Raw genomic sequence first — 13,508 nt, 5'->3', positions numbered from 1 at the left:
TAGTTTGTATCTAGATTAAAAGTTAGAGTTTATCTCGTGTACGGTTTAGTGCACGCCCACATTAGAAAGTCCACTTGGACTATAAATATGTACCTAGGGTTTATGGAATAAACAACAACCAACGTTCAACCACAAACAAATCTCGGCGCATCGCCAACCCCTTCGTCTCGAGGGTTTCTACCGGTAAGCATCATGCTGCCTAGATCGCATCTTGCGATCTAGGCAGCACTAAGCCTGCCCACGTTGTTCATGCGTTGCTCGTCTCGAAGCCTTTTTGATGGCGAGCAACGTAGTTATCTTAGACATGTTAGGGTTAGCATTGTTCTTCATATTACATGCTTTCGTAGTGCAACCCTTGCATGTCTAGCCGCCCTTACACCTATCTTAGGTGTAGGGGCGGCACCCGCTTGATCATAGTTTAGTAGATCTGATCCGTTACGGTTGCTCCTTGTTCATCAAGGATTAGTTTAATATCCGCAATAGTTAGGCCTTACAAGGGGTCGGAGGATCCGGCGGCGTGTAGGGTGGCGTTTGCTAGTCCTAGAACGGATGTTCCGGGGATCAACCTCGTGTTGGTTTTTAGGCCCTGTCTAGGATCGGCTTACGGTCACCGTGCGCGGCGCGAGGCCCAATCCTGGGTAGGATGAGGCGATTATGCGGTGAAAACCCTAAATCGTCGTAGATCTCATTAGCTTTACCTTGATCAAGCGGGACCACCATATATTCGGACACCTCGTCTGAATCATGGGTGGATCGGCTCTTTGAGCCGATTCACAGGATAACCTGAGAGCCGATCGAGGCTCGTATTTAATGTTTACGTGTGTGCCCTGCAGGAAACTAAGCGAGGCATCATCCACACCTTCCTGACCGGGTATAGGTCAGGTGGCACGCCCTTGTGATAAACATCGGCGCGTGCGACCAGGAGGCTTTGCGGGCCGTCGCTCTGAGGGACTGGGGCCAGCCGCAGCCCTAGTTGTTCCCGGCTCTACCGTGTTGCCCGTCTCTGCCCGCTAGGGGGTTTCTGACGTCAACACATTCTGGCACGCCCGGTGGGACAACCTTCAACATCCACCACATCGCCGTCTGCATCCGAGATGGCGGAAAGCACTCCGGTCAAGTACGAGGATCTGCCTGATGAGCTCAAGAAGAAGCATGACGGAATCAAGGCGGTCCTCGAAGCCGAACTCATCGGCTCTTTCCACAGAACCCGCTCCCAGGGCCAACCAGGACACTTGTTCAGCATCAACATGGTAGAACTCGGGTACCGCCCTGGTAAGGGTAGTGATGAGGGCAGCTGCTCTCATAGCAAGAATGGAGAAGGAGCCGACCCACGCAACCGGCTCTGACACTGCCACCAAGTCCTAGTGATGATCAAGATGGAGGCCGGTTCTAGCGATCGGACCGCATTATCCGCGCCGCTCGCTCTCCCAGTATTTGGCGTCGACCTCACGGGGGACGGAAAGCTGGGGTATGGGTTCACCTCGGCTGATGAGCTGGAGGAAGTCGACATCGGCCATGGGGACAAGCCGCGACCAACTTTTATCAGCAAGAAGGTGAATCCACAGCTCAGGAGTCAGATGACTGCTCTATTGAAGGAATACCCAAGCACAAATGAGACATCGGCTGGTACGAACACGATGCTCGTTCTCCCGACGGAGCCTAGTGCTCCAGGATTACACGAGGGATATTACGAAACCTTCATGGAGCGCTTCGATCTAGCGAGTCGGCCAAGGTTATTTTCACCGCACGATCTGCTTGGGTTCAATGGTGATCTAACGAACAGCAGCCACGTCGGCTACACGAATCCCAACGGGGCCGGCGTACGAGTACAGTCCCTTGGCATAATGCAAAGCCGATATCTGCAGTCACCTGACAGATTCGGCTCGGGGGAGGCATATGATGATCAGCAGACAGACGCATGGGCAAGGAAATGTCAGGAGCCGATGGAAAATCATCGGCCAGTAAAAAAAAAATTTAGCAAGCACAAATGTAGCAAGTACAGCAAGACCCAGTCCAGCGAAACATCATCTGTCTCTGAAGGCCCTACTGAAGGAACACGCCGAGGGCGAGAACGGCGTCAACACGGATGCGATCTGCCTCAGCAATCTCAGCCTGGTCATCCTCGTCCTTACCCGTCACCGGCTGATTGCTCGGGGTACGGATTTCAGCCAGATCGGTCTTCGGATCGGCTGTGAGGCCTCTTGCTTCGTCTTGAGAACGGGCAACAAGGGCTTCCTTGTCTTGGATGAGCTGTTTAGTCACCCTTACCTTCTCTTCAAGATTCTCCAGCTCCTTGCGCAGGGTCTCGAGTTCGGCGCGAGTGGCAGAAGTGTCCGTCGTGGCGTCCAGAGCAGCCTTCTTCTCATTGAGCCGTCGACACTTTTCGGCAATATCGGCTCTCAGCGGAAGTTGGGAGTGGCGAAGAGTAATCCTTTGGCGAGCCGTTTGCACCCTTGACTTGAAGGCCGACAAGGTAACGGCGGGCCAGAGCTTCACTTGCAGGGTCATAGGGAGATGAGGCCGGATATCCTCGAAGATGCCTTTGGCTTCCTCGGAATTCTCAATCAGAATCTCAGTTGAGGCGAGAAAGCAAGTCTTTGAGACGGCTGGAGTTGACCACGGACCGTACTAGGGTTCGGCTCTCCACTTGCCTTGGAAGAAGGCTGGTTCGATGGATTACGGGTCGAACGTAAGCAAGCTCGAGAGATGACAACCACGATAGGGTAAACAAAGTGAGTTTAGCGAGGCAATGGGGGAATTGATGGAGCCAAGGAGGGGAGACATACCTCTCCCAAGGAAGGAGGAACAGCCGACGCGGTAACAATCGGCTTTTACGTGGACTCGGGTGGGTCAGCCACTTGGGCAGCCGCTATCGTCGAGGTAGCTAGATCCAGAGTAGCGGACGGCCTCGGTACCTCCTCAACGTCTCCGCTAGAAGTTTCCGCGGCCTGCAAGAGGAAGTGATTAGCCGATCCGAATGACAACGGGATAGCATGAAAGTGTGACCAAGAAGATAATTACATTTGAGACCTCCTGGCTTGATGAAGAGGCTCGTGGGTTCTTACGAGGCCTTTTGACACAACGGTGCTTCGTGCGTAACCCCGATCTGGTCGGGGCCTGGGGGCAGGGGGTTCAGTGATCGACCTTTTCTTGGAAGCCGGCGCTGGCGAAGCCGTCTGACTCTGGGTAGTGGACCTCTCGGAATCACCCGAGCTCGAGTCTCCCTGGCTGGTTTCTTCGGCCCCGCTGGAGGATCCTTCAGTGGAGGCCTGTAGGAAAGGATACAAGCGTGTTATAAACAAATTTTTTGAAAGCGGACAAGCGCCTACGGGGTCTGAATCAACTTACACGCAAGCTTTCTTGAGCCGGAGCTTTACGCTTCGAGTTTTCCTGGCCGCCACCTTCCTCACCGCCGTCCTCGCCTCGAGTCGAGGCTCGGGGGCAACCGGCCCCGAAGATGCTCTACTCTTGGGAGCCGATTTCGGTGAAATCGGCTGACTCCGCATTATGACTTTCTTCGGGGGTGGCGAGCTCGCGAGAAGAGAACCACTGGTGCCGGAGGAAGAAATACGAAAGGGGAACCGTCGGCTTGTGTGGGAGCCGGGCCATCTTGTTGCTGCTAGGAGAAAGAGTCAGGTCACAGACAATCACCATAAGGCAGTTACAAGAAATGCTTAAGTGACGGTACCTGGTCTGCAGGGGGATCATACTCGGCGTCAAGCTCTTTCAGCGGCGGTCCTAGGGCCCTCCCGAAGACGTGGGTCTTCCACATAGACCACCAAGTTTCAAAACCATCGGTAGTGAAGGAGAAACGGAGGTCATGGGGAATTGGTATGGCCAAAGCGTCAAAGAAGGTATAGCACCTTTGGGCAGTGAGGATGTCAGGCAGTTCAGCTCTACTTGCTGTCAGGTGGTGTAAGAAGAAGTGTGGAGGCACCTGTCCGAGACCAAGCTGTCGAGCTGCTACTACTGGTTGATAACACTCATAACCGGGCTTGATGATCCGGTTCGAGGTACTCATGCCAACAGGGAGGAAGCAAGGACGAATCATGAGGGAGTACAAGTGTTGTGTGCTGGCGTCATCGGCAAAGTCATCCAATCGGAAAGAGATGGGGTTTTCAAAATTTGCCGATTCAGTGTAAGGGTGGAACAGGGGGGTTGTCCAAACCTTGGAAGAAAATCTTAAACCACCCTGCTGCTTCCTTGGGGATCAGCCTGCTGCCCGGGAGACCATACAGGGCTTGGCCGTAGCTGGTGCATCGAATTTCCTTTCCAGTTACATCCGGAAAGGTGCAGGTGGTCAGCGATGGGAAGTCCGGGATTTGGTTTTGGAAGTATAGTTGGGCCCACAACTGAATGAACCACCGGGGGCCGCCGGTTTTAAGCTGTCTTGCGAGAGAACAGTTTGACGGACATCGGTTGAAGGGATCGATAAATCTCTCCAAGAAATAGTTTGCCTAGGCCGAGTTGGGTGCCTTTAGCAAGTTCATAGGCCGGGGAGAGGTAATTCTTGGTGGGAGCAAGTGATGGACCGCGAGAATATGAAGTGCTCCGGCCGGAAATTCGGGAAGGCTGTGTGCTCCCTCTCTGTCACAGGGCCTTTGGTTTTCATATAGCGATTGAGATAGGCACCCCAGCTGGTACACTCTTTTTTAGAGGAGAGAGTGAAAGGGACTTTTGGCAGCTTGAATGCAGAAGGGCTGGGGGATGCAATGTCTAGCCCTGTGATCATGGCCACATCCAGCAGGGTCGGGGTCATAGGGCCATGACCAAACATGAAGCAGTTCAGTGCATCGGACCGAAGTAGCCGATGGTTTTCGGGATGTTCTCATTCTTCTCAAGAGGAGATAGCGATAATGACAGGGCATCGGCTATCCCTATGGTTTCCCAAGTGGCATAGTGGGATTTTGATACCCTATTGTACCATGCCACCCAACCTTCGGGAGGATTAGGCCGGGCTCGCGGGCGGTCGGCCCGGGAAGTCGGATCTAGGTTACGGCTCACAAAGGGGATTCCGTTAGCTTCGCACGAAATTAACGGGGCAGGACTCTCGGAAGAACGAGGACCGAGGCACATCGAATTTGCGAGAGAAGGGTGTGGCGGAAGAATGTCCGAAACCTAAATTAGTAGCGGAGCGAGGCATTAATTCAGGTGTTTGCCATTAATCCCATGTCAAGTCAAACGGCGAGAGGAGGTTGAGGATTACCTTCAGTCCGGAAGCCGTGGTATCGGTATTGGATGACTCCGCCATGAGATGCGTTGAAGAAGTTGGGGGCGGCGCGGTCAAGATCTGTGTAGGTGGTCGTGGATTGGAACTGCTCAGGCGGCGATTTGGGGATCTGACTTTGCCTTTTCAGGAGGAGGTCGCGGGTTACCGTTTGGAAGGGTGACTAGGTCGACGTTACCAGTGTTTTGATGATAGAGACCGATGCGATGCCATCGGTTCTTTTTTGAAGGTTGTGTGACTTTGACTATCGGCAAAACCATTGACTGGAAACGCTTCTTCATTCAAAGGAGGGTTTTTAATGAAGAGCCGATTGCTCAAGAAGAGCCGATTGCTCGCATAACTACTGATGCTATGTCACTAATCCTCGCTGCCCTCATCGTCGGTATCGTAGCTGTTACCAGCGCTCTTCTGAAGAACTCTTCATCACTATTGCTCCAGTCTTCGACCGGAGCTTCTTCCTCTGCGTCGTCATAGTCAGCTTCACTATCTGCCCAGACACGGAGTCGCTTCGCCGGCGGGTATCTAGTGGAGGAGGAGGAGTCATTCGGCACAGTTTAATAAGGAGAAGCCTAATGGGGGATTTAAAACCATTGCGGTGTCCAAGGAAATGGTGCTAAAATTATCAAGTTTTGCAAAAAGGCGAGGAGCAAGACATCGTGGTAAAGGATACCGCAACGGTTACGCCACGACATGACCCGACGAAAGAAGAGCATAATGATTTTGGAAATGTCATTTCCAAAACCGAGGGGGCATGTGTTATCACCGGATTTTGGCCAAATCGGGAGGTGGGCCGCGATCGGGATAGGCTTGGAAGATTACACGTTGAAGATCTCTGAAGCGGCCTTGCTCGGTGAAATTGGGCCAGATTGCCCATGTGTCTTTAATTGTAATAGTTTGTATCTAGATTAAAAGTTAGAGTTTATCTCGTGTACGGTTTAGTGCACGCCCACATTAGAAAGTCCGCTGGACTATAAATATGTACCTAGGGTTTATGGAATAAACAACAACCAACGTTCAACCACAAACAAATCTCGGCGCATCGCCAACCCCTTCGTCTCGAGGGTTTCTACCGGTAAGCATCATGCTGCCTAGATCGCATCTCGCGATCTAGGCAGCACAAGCTCGCCCCGTTGTTCATGCGTTGCTCGTATCGAAGCCTTTTTGATGGCGAGCAACGTAGTTATCTTAGACATGTTAGGGTTAGCATTGTTCTTCATATTACATGCTTTCGTAGTGCAACCCTGGCATGTCTAGCCGCCCTTACACCTATCTTAGGTGTAGGGGCGGCACCCCGCTTGATCATAGTTTAGTAGATCTGATCCGTTACGGTTGCTCCTTGTTCATCAAGGATTAGTTTAACATCCGCAATAGTTAGGCCTTACAAGGGGTCGGAGGATCCAGCGGCGTGTAGGGTGGCGTTTGCTAGTCCTAGAACGGATGTTCCGGGGATCAACCTCGTGTTGGTTTTTAGGCCCTGTCTAGGATCGGCTTACGGTCACCGTGCGCGAGCGCGAGGCCCAATCCTGAGTAGGATGATCCGATTATGCGGTGAAAACCCTAAATCGTCGTAGATCTCATTAGCTTTACCTTGATCAAGCGGGACCACCATATATTCGGACACCTCGTCCGAATCATGGGTGGATCGGCTCTTTGAGCCGATTCACGGGATAACCCGAGAGCCGATCGAGGCTCGTATTTAATGTTTACGTGTGTGCCCTGCGGAGAAACTAAGCGAGGCATCATCCACACCTTCCCGACCGGGTATAGGTCGGGTGGCACGCCCTTGTGATAAACATCGGCGCGTGCGACCAGGAGGCTTTGCGGGCCGTCGCTCTGAGGGACTGGGGCCAGCCGCAGCCCTAGTTGTTCCCGGCTCTACCGTGTTGCCCGTCTCTGCCCGCCAGGGGGTTTCTGACGTCAACAAGTGCCAAATGGGGTGATGAACGAGGTCGCCTTTTGGTCGGACTTCTTCATCCGGATCTGATGATACCCGGAATATGCGTCAAGAAAACATAGAAGTTCCGCCCCTGCCGTCGAATCAATGACTTGGTCAATGCGCGGCAGGGGAAACGGATCCTTCGGACAATGCTTGTTCAAGCCGGAGTAATAGATGCACATTCTTAGTATTTCAGAATTCTTTTTGGGTACAAGGACGGGATTTGCGACCCAATCAGTGTGGATTACTTCTATTAACAAAACCTGCCCCTAGTAACTTTGCTAATTCCATTCCTATGGTGCGGCGCTTCTTATCTCCAAAGCGTCGCATAGCTTGCTTCACCGGTTTAGCCCCCGGGTTTATGTTGAGGTAGTGCTCGGCGAGTTCCCTTGGTACTCCGGACATGTCAGAAGGTTGCCATGCGAAGATATCCATGTTAGCGCGGAGGAACTCGACGAGCGCGTCTTCCTATTTGGGGTCCATGTTGGCTCCGACTGAGACCTGCTTGGTAGTGTCATCTTCCTTGAAGCTGACTTTCTTGGTCTCTATCGCGGCCTTGAAGGAGTTTTTCTATTCGGAGATCTGCTTCTTGGTGGTCTGCATCTCAGTCGGATCCACCGCGGCTCTGTAGCCTTACAGCTCCTCTCCAGATATCACAGACTCTGCGAAGGCGGCTTCGCCTAACTCGCACTCATGAGCCTTCTTGTAGTCTCCGGATACGGTAATCATACCATTTGGACCCGGAATCTTGAGCTTGTTGTAGATGTAGCACGCTCTTGCGTGGAACTTGTGGTAGGTGGGCCTGCCGAAGATGACGTGGTAGGAGCTCTTGAAGGGCACGACCTCAAACGTGATCATCTCTTCGCGAAAATTGTTGATGTCGCCGAAGGCCACGGGAAGTCTGATGCTGCCAAGAGAGTTCGCCTTTTTACCCGGAACCACACCATGAAATTCAGTGGTGCTATGCTTAAGCTGCTCCTTGGGAAGGTTCATCCGCTCCAGAGTCTCCAGGTACATGATGTTCAAGCTGGCTCCGCCATCCATGAGGCACTTGGAGAAGTCATACCCGTCGATGCGGGGACTTACAACCAAGGCGTAGCATTCTTTTGGCACAATGGTAGGGTGATCCTGCCTATCAAACGTGCACGGGACTTCCGACCACCTGACATACTGCGGCACAGCCGGAACTGTGGCGTTCAGGATCCGGAAAGCTGACTTGGTGGCGCGGACGGTTGGGGTTCCGAGGAAGGTGTGGTACGCGCCCACACTCTTTTTCTCGAAGGGGTTGGATTTACCTGCGGACCCGACTTTGGGATCCGGCGAGTTATCATCCTCGTCCATCGCCTCGGAACTGTCCTCCTCCTTGTCCTTGTTCTTGCCCTTGCCTCCTTTGCCGCGTGGGCGGTGCTTCCGGGCTCGCTTGTATCCTGCTTCCGGGTCGTTTTTCAGATCGTTGACCCACTTGCAGTTGCGGTTAGTGTGAGTGGACTTCCCTGTAGCCGGATCCAAATGGGCCAGGCAGGGCATGTCTCTGTATTCCTCGTAGGTTTGGGGGGCACGGGCTCCGGCTGCGGTGACCTCGTCACTTCGCTGCTGGCCCCTGCCGGCTCCGCCTCCGCGACCGCGGCCTCTTCCGCCTCCTTGACCTCCGCGCTGAAAAGCCATGGCGACCATCTCGGATCCGCCACTCTTCTGGTCATCAGGTGGGTTTTTTCGCTTATTGCCGCTGGTGTTACCGTTGTCACAGTTCTTCTTTTGCTGGTGCAGGGGAATTGCTGTAGCTGCTAGATCTCCGCCTGCGTCGTCATCGGCGGCAGTATGATCGTTGGCGATGGTGATCATGTCATCCAACATCAGCTTGTTTGCATTGACCAAGCAAGTTAGCTTGTGTCGCAGTAGTCCTCCTCGCTGCAAGCCACCAATGAAGGCGTGCATTGATGTGCGGTTGTCGATGTTTTCGCACTCGTTTCTGCATGCCAACCATCGGGTGAGGAAGTTCCTTGATGTTTCTCCCTTCTTCTGGATACATGCCTGTAAGTCGCTTGTTGTGGCAGGTCTTTTGTAGGTGCCCCTGAAGTGCTTTTCGAAGGCGGTCTTCAGGTCGAACCAGCAAAATATAGAATTCTTCTCGAGGTCGCTGAGCCAGATCCGAGCTGGACCTACAAGGTACAACTGAAGCATGCGGCAAGCGATATTAGGGGTTCCTCCGGCAAAGGTTACTGCATTATAGTAATCCTCGATCCAGGTATCCGGCCTTTCGGTGCCATCATAGGTCTTCAGGTTTCCGGGTAGCTTGAGGTTCATCCTTGGCGTTGGTTCCTCTCGAATCATCCTGCCGAAGCACTTTGGGCCTATGTAATCAGTTCTGTATTCGTTGAGACGTTCCCGCGCGTCACGCGAGCCATGGCGGGGGGATTTTGAACAAGAGCGGTATCTCCGGCCACCGCCTCCGCCACTTCCTCCGCCTCCACCGCTGGGTGGTGGTGAAGGAGACCTGCGAGGGGGCCGATGTGACCTCTTGCTTCCGCCGTCCGAGTCTCCCCGTCCTTCGCGATGTTGACTCCGGCTTCGAGGCCATGGTGCTGGTTGCCTTCGTCGTTCCGGCTTCTGCGAGGCTCCGGGTCGCGCTCTTCGTTCCGACTCCTCCTAGGCTCGGGTTCTCGATCATTGTTCCGGCTCCGGCGGGGTTCCGGCGTACGCTCTCTGTGTCTCGGGGGCTGCACGTTTGTGGTGACCCGGCATACCACTACATGGTGTAGTATGCAAGTCTGATATAACACCAATGAAACACCGTTCCACTAGTATTATATCGCTCAGAGTGGTACAACAGAAACATATGCGGATCCAAGGCATGTCTATAGAATTACACACAGACTCTGTTACATAAGATCATCATAGTCTCCTACTTTACAATGAGGTAAAACTGCAGATAACTCCAGAAGAACGACTCGTAGTCTAATCCTATCACGAACTCTATTTGTAGAGTATTTAACTAGCTATAAAGGCTAAGAATAGATTCTAGCTAAATAGGCGCTAGGTTTAGGAAGCTAGTTCCCTTCTATGGCTAAACTAGGTTTTCTCCTTGTTGGATGTGGTATTTGACTCTTCGACGGGGTCCTGTCCCTTGAAGTAGTTGTTGACTCCTCGGCCTTCGAGTTGTATTGTAGATCCTCCTTCAATGCCTCCGTATCTAAGCAGGGGATTTAAGAGTGGGATGAGTACGAGCGTACTCAACAAGTTCATTATAGGAAAGAGGTGTTTAATGCACTAGCTACAACATTAGACCAGAAAGTCTAATACCAATGCAGGTTTTCATAACCATTTTTTCAAAAGGTTGCTTTTATTCAGAAGAACTATGTCCGTCAGCCTTCACCGGTTTACTAGAACTTCATGGAGCTCCTTTCCGGCCGCGTTCGCAGTTCCATATCCCGGAACAGGGAGTGACAGGTCACGATTCATTACACTCTGCGAGAGGTGTGTTGCTTTACCCATAAGAGATCTTAACCTTGGTGCCAACCGAGTCTAGTTCTCGTCCACACTTCCTTTGGTGTGAGGCCCGGTATAAGGTCATAGCCAATCATGTTCCTCCGCTACCTCGCACACCCACCCTTTGTTGCATACCCCGACCACGGGTCCTCGTCGGTCCTCTTATACCAATTAAGGATGGACCCCGACCACGACAACGGTTTGGGACTCGTTAACCAAACTCCTTCGCCGGTAGCTGCAACCCATCATAGACCACTTACCGTGGGGAATTAGAATGGGATCCCCACCCCACCGCTTGCCCAACCTGGGTCAAGTGTCTACGGTAAGCGCATCCGTTGATGTACGAGAGGTGGAAACACTTTTGACTACTCCGTCCCACTCCGGATCTTATGGTTAACACGGGTATTACAGCACAAGAATCACTGGCGACATTTGTTGTTTAATCCTAGATGGATATTAACCCTTGCAATGGAACCTCCACCATATCAACACAATCCATGGTTCCATTGCCCACCACATAGTCATATTCATAATTATGAAAATAGTGGTTTTGGTTTTTTATGCAATAGTGATAATCATAGTACTTTGCAAGTAATTTGATAAAGATATTCAAATGACATGAGCAAGTGATGAACTTGCCTTTCTTGACTGCAAGATTATGCAGGCAAAGTCTTCGATACACAATAACTCCAAATTCTGAAATAGCATCATCGTCCGGTAAGGACGATGTTTAAAAGAACTGGCAAAGATGCTATAATGCATAGTATGAGATGCAATCCCCCCAAGCGTAACCTAACCCCAATGATTTAGGATTAATGAGTTGTATTGATTTGTTTAGAATGTGTTGCACTTTTAGAGTGGTGTAACAAACAAGGTTATTATTAGGGTTTGGTTAGTTTGATATCATATACAAGTGGTGTAATACATCATAATAATAATACTAACACACAATGGAATAGTAGTTGGCATAAGGTTAACATGTAAAGAACAATGGTTAGGTTTAGTACTATAAGACATGGTTAATGATTACTTGTTATATATTTCAAAAGAATAACTTTTGAAGAACATGTTTCTTAACGAACAAGAAATACTACAAATAGGACTTTTTGTTTCTAGGGTTTATGATTGGATTCATTGAGTAAGGAATAGTTGGTTCCTAAACAAAAGAGTTCTTTCTACTCTAGTACTTGTAGGGTTTAATTGAATAAGAGCATATGAGGTAAAGTATGACATATGATTGCTATTAGGGTTGATCACAATGGGGTGATACTAAGTATTGGTACCTATAGTGGATGGCATGCAAATTATCAAGTTAGGGGTTATCATTACTGGATCATATAAGGTCTATTCAAAATGAAGACATGAAATGATAACTTCATGTATATTTGGCTTGTTCTATATTAGTAGATCATTAGTATGCATTTATTTGTGGCATAGTATAGATCTATAAGTAAGGTTAAATCCGTATGATCTTATTTCATAGGTTCCTAGGATTTTTGAGTTTCACATAAAATTATAGAGTTGGGATTTTACTCCTAATGGAATTAGAGTTTTGGACATGATACCATTAGGGTTTCTAATAATAATTTGTTTAACAAGGTTCAACTTTAAGAAACAACTTTTAAGTTCAAGTTAATAATGGTTTCAACATTTTTCTTATTTTATTTAACTTTTAGAGAAAATAATAATCAGGGTTTATACAATTTAGGGTTTAAATACTAATAATGATAATATTAATAATAAAATGATAAAATAAAATTACTTCTAGTATTTTCTTTAATTCCTAATATTATTTAGGAGTTATAAAACAACATATATTTATTTGAAATGTTTGTTTAGTATTTGTGTAGAGAACATTTTATAGTTTTTAAAATCATAATCGAATAATGATGCTAGCTTACACTAATACAGATATGCTACGTATTCTAATTTGATCAACTTGGTTAGGACTTAGGACACACGTACACGCTAGGGGATTATTATTAAACTAGGAAAATTGCCCGTGCGATGCACCGGGAAAAAATGAATTGCAATGGTTGACGGTTCGTCGGATGCATTGAGCTAATAACATGTATGATCACTGTTTTGTAGCTACTCTTCATGTCGCAAATAGCCCCTTCCATCTTCCGGCGGTCAATAAAGGGGTTGTACCGCTTACTGCACTTGTGGTCGCACACCATCTCCTTCGACCGCCCGACCCTCCCCCCCTCCCCCCCCCCAATATGATCACTGAACACGGCGTAGTTCTTGATGGCCACGATTTAGGATTTCGATAGAGACATTCGTTGCGGCACTTTGCAAGAAGTTGTCGATGAATGACTTGTCGATGAACACGACAATGTACGCCTTGTGGTATATTAGGTTTATATCTATATAGGAAAATAGCCCATGCGTTGCTACGGATTGATATTTATTAAATACTTATATCACAGTACGGATTTAAACACCCAAGTAGCACGGCTAGGTGTTAGTAGGGAAATTTTCTAGCTAGAAGTAATATTTTGGTAGGATGCATGCTAGTTTAGCACTTTGGCATATAATATTTTCATGTTTGATTAATAAATTATAACAGTTGAGATCGAGAAATACTTATATATATATGTCGCATGCAGCCATTAAGTAATGAAATAAAATAAAGAAACTTACATACCACAAGTACAAATAAATAAGTAGAGAAATACATAGTTCTTCACATACCTGAACAATCTTGCCTTCTTGCATTTGTTGGAGCTGAGACCCATCTCGCAGCTATTAGCATTGGGCCCTGTTCTTGTCTGGCCGTATGATTCGCCCAAAATACTGTTTCTAGATTTTGATTCTAATCGCAAACTTGACACATACATAGCTAGCGGATAATTT

The sequence above is a fragment of the Lolium rigidum genome, chromosome 6, assembly GCF_022539505.1.
Source record: "Lolium rigidum isolate FL_2022 chromosome 6, APGP_CSIRO_Lrig_0.1, whole genome shotgun sequence".
NCBI lineage: Eukaryota > Viridiplantae > Streptophyta > Magnoliopsida > Poales > Poaceae > Lolium > Lolium rigidum.
This window is presented reverse-complemented; position numbering follows the sequence as displayed.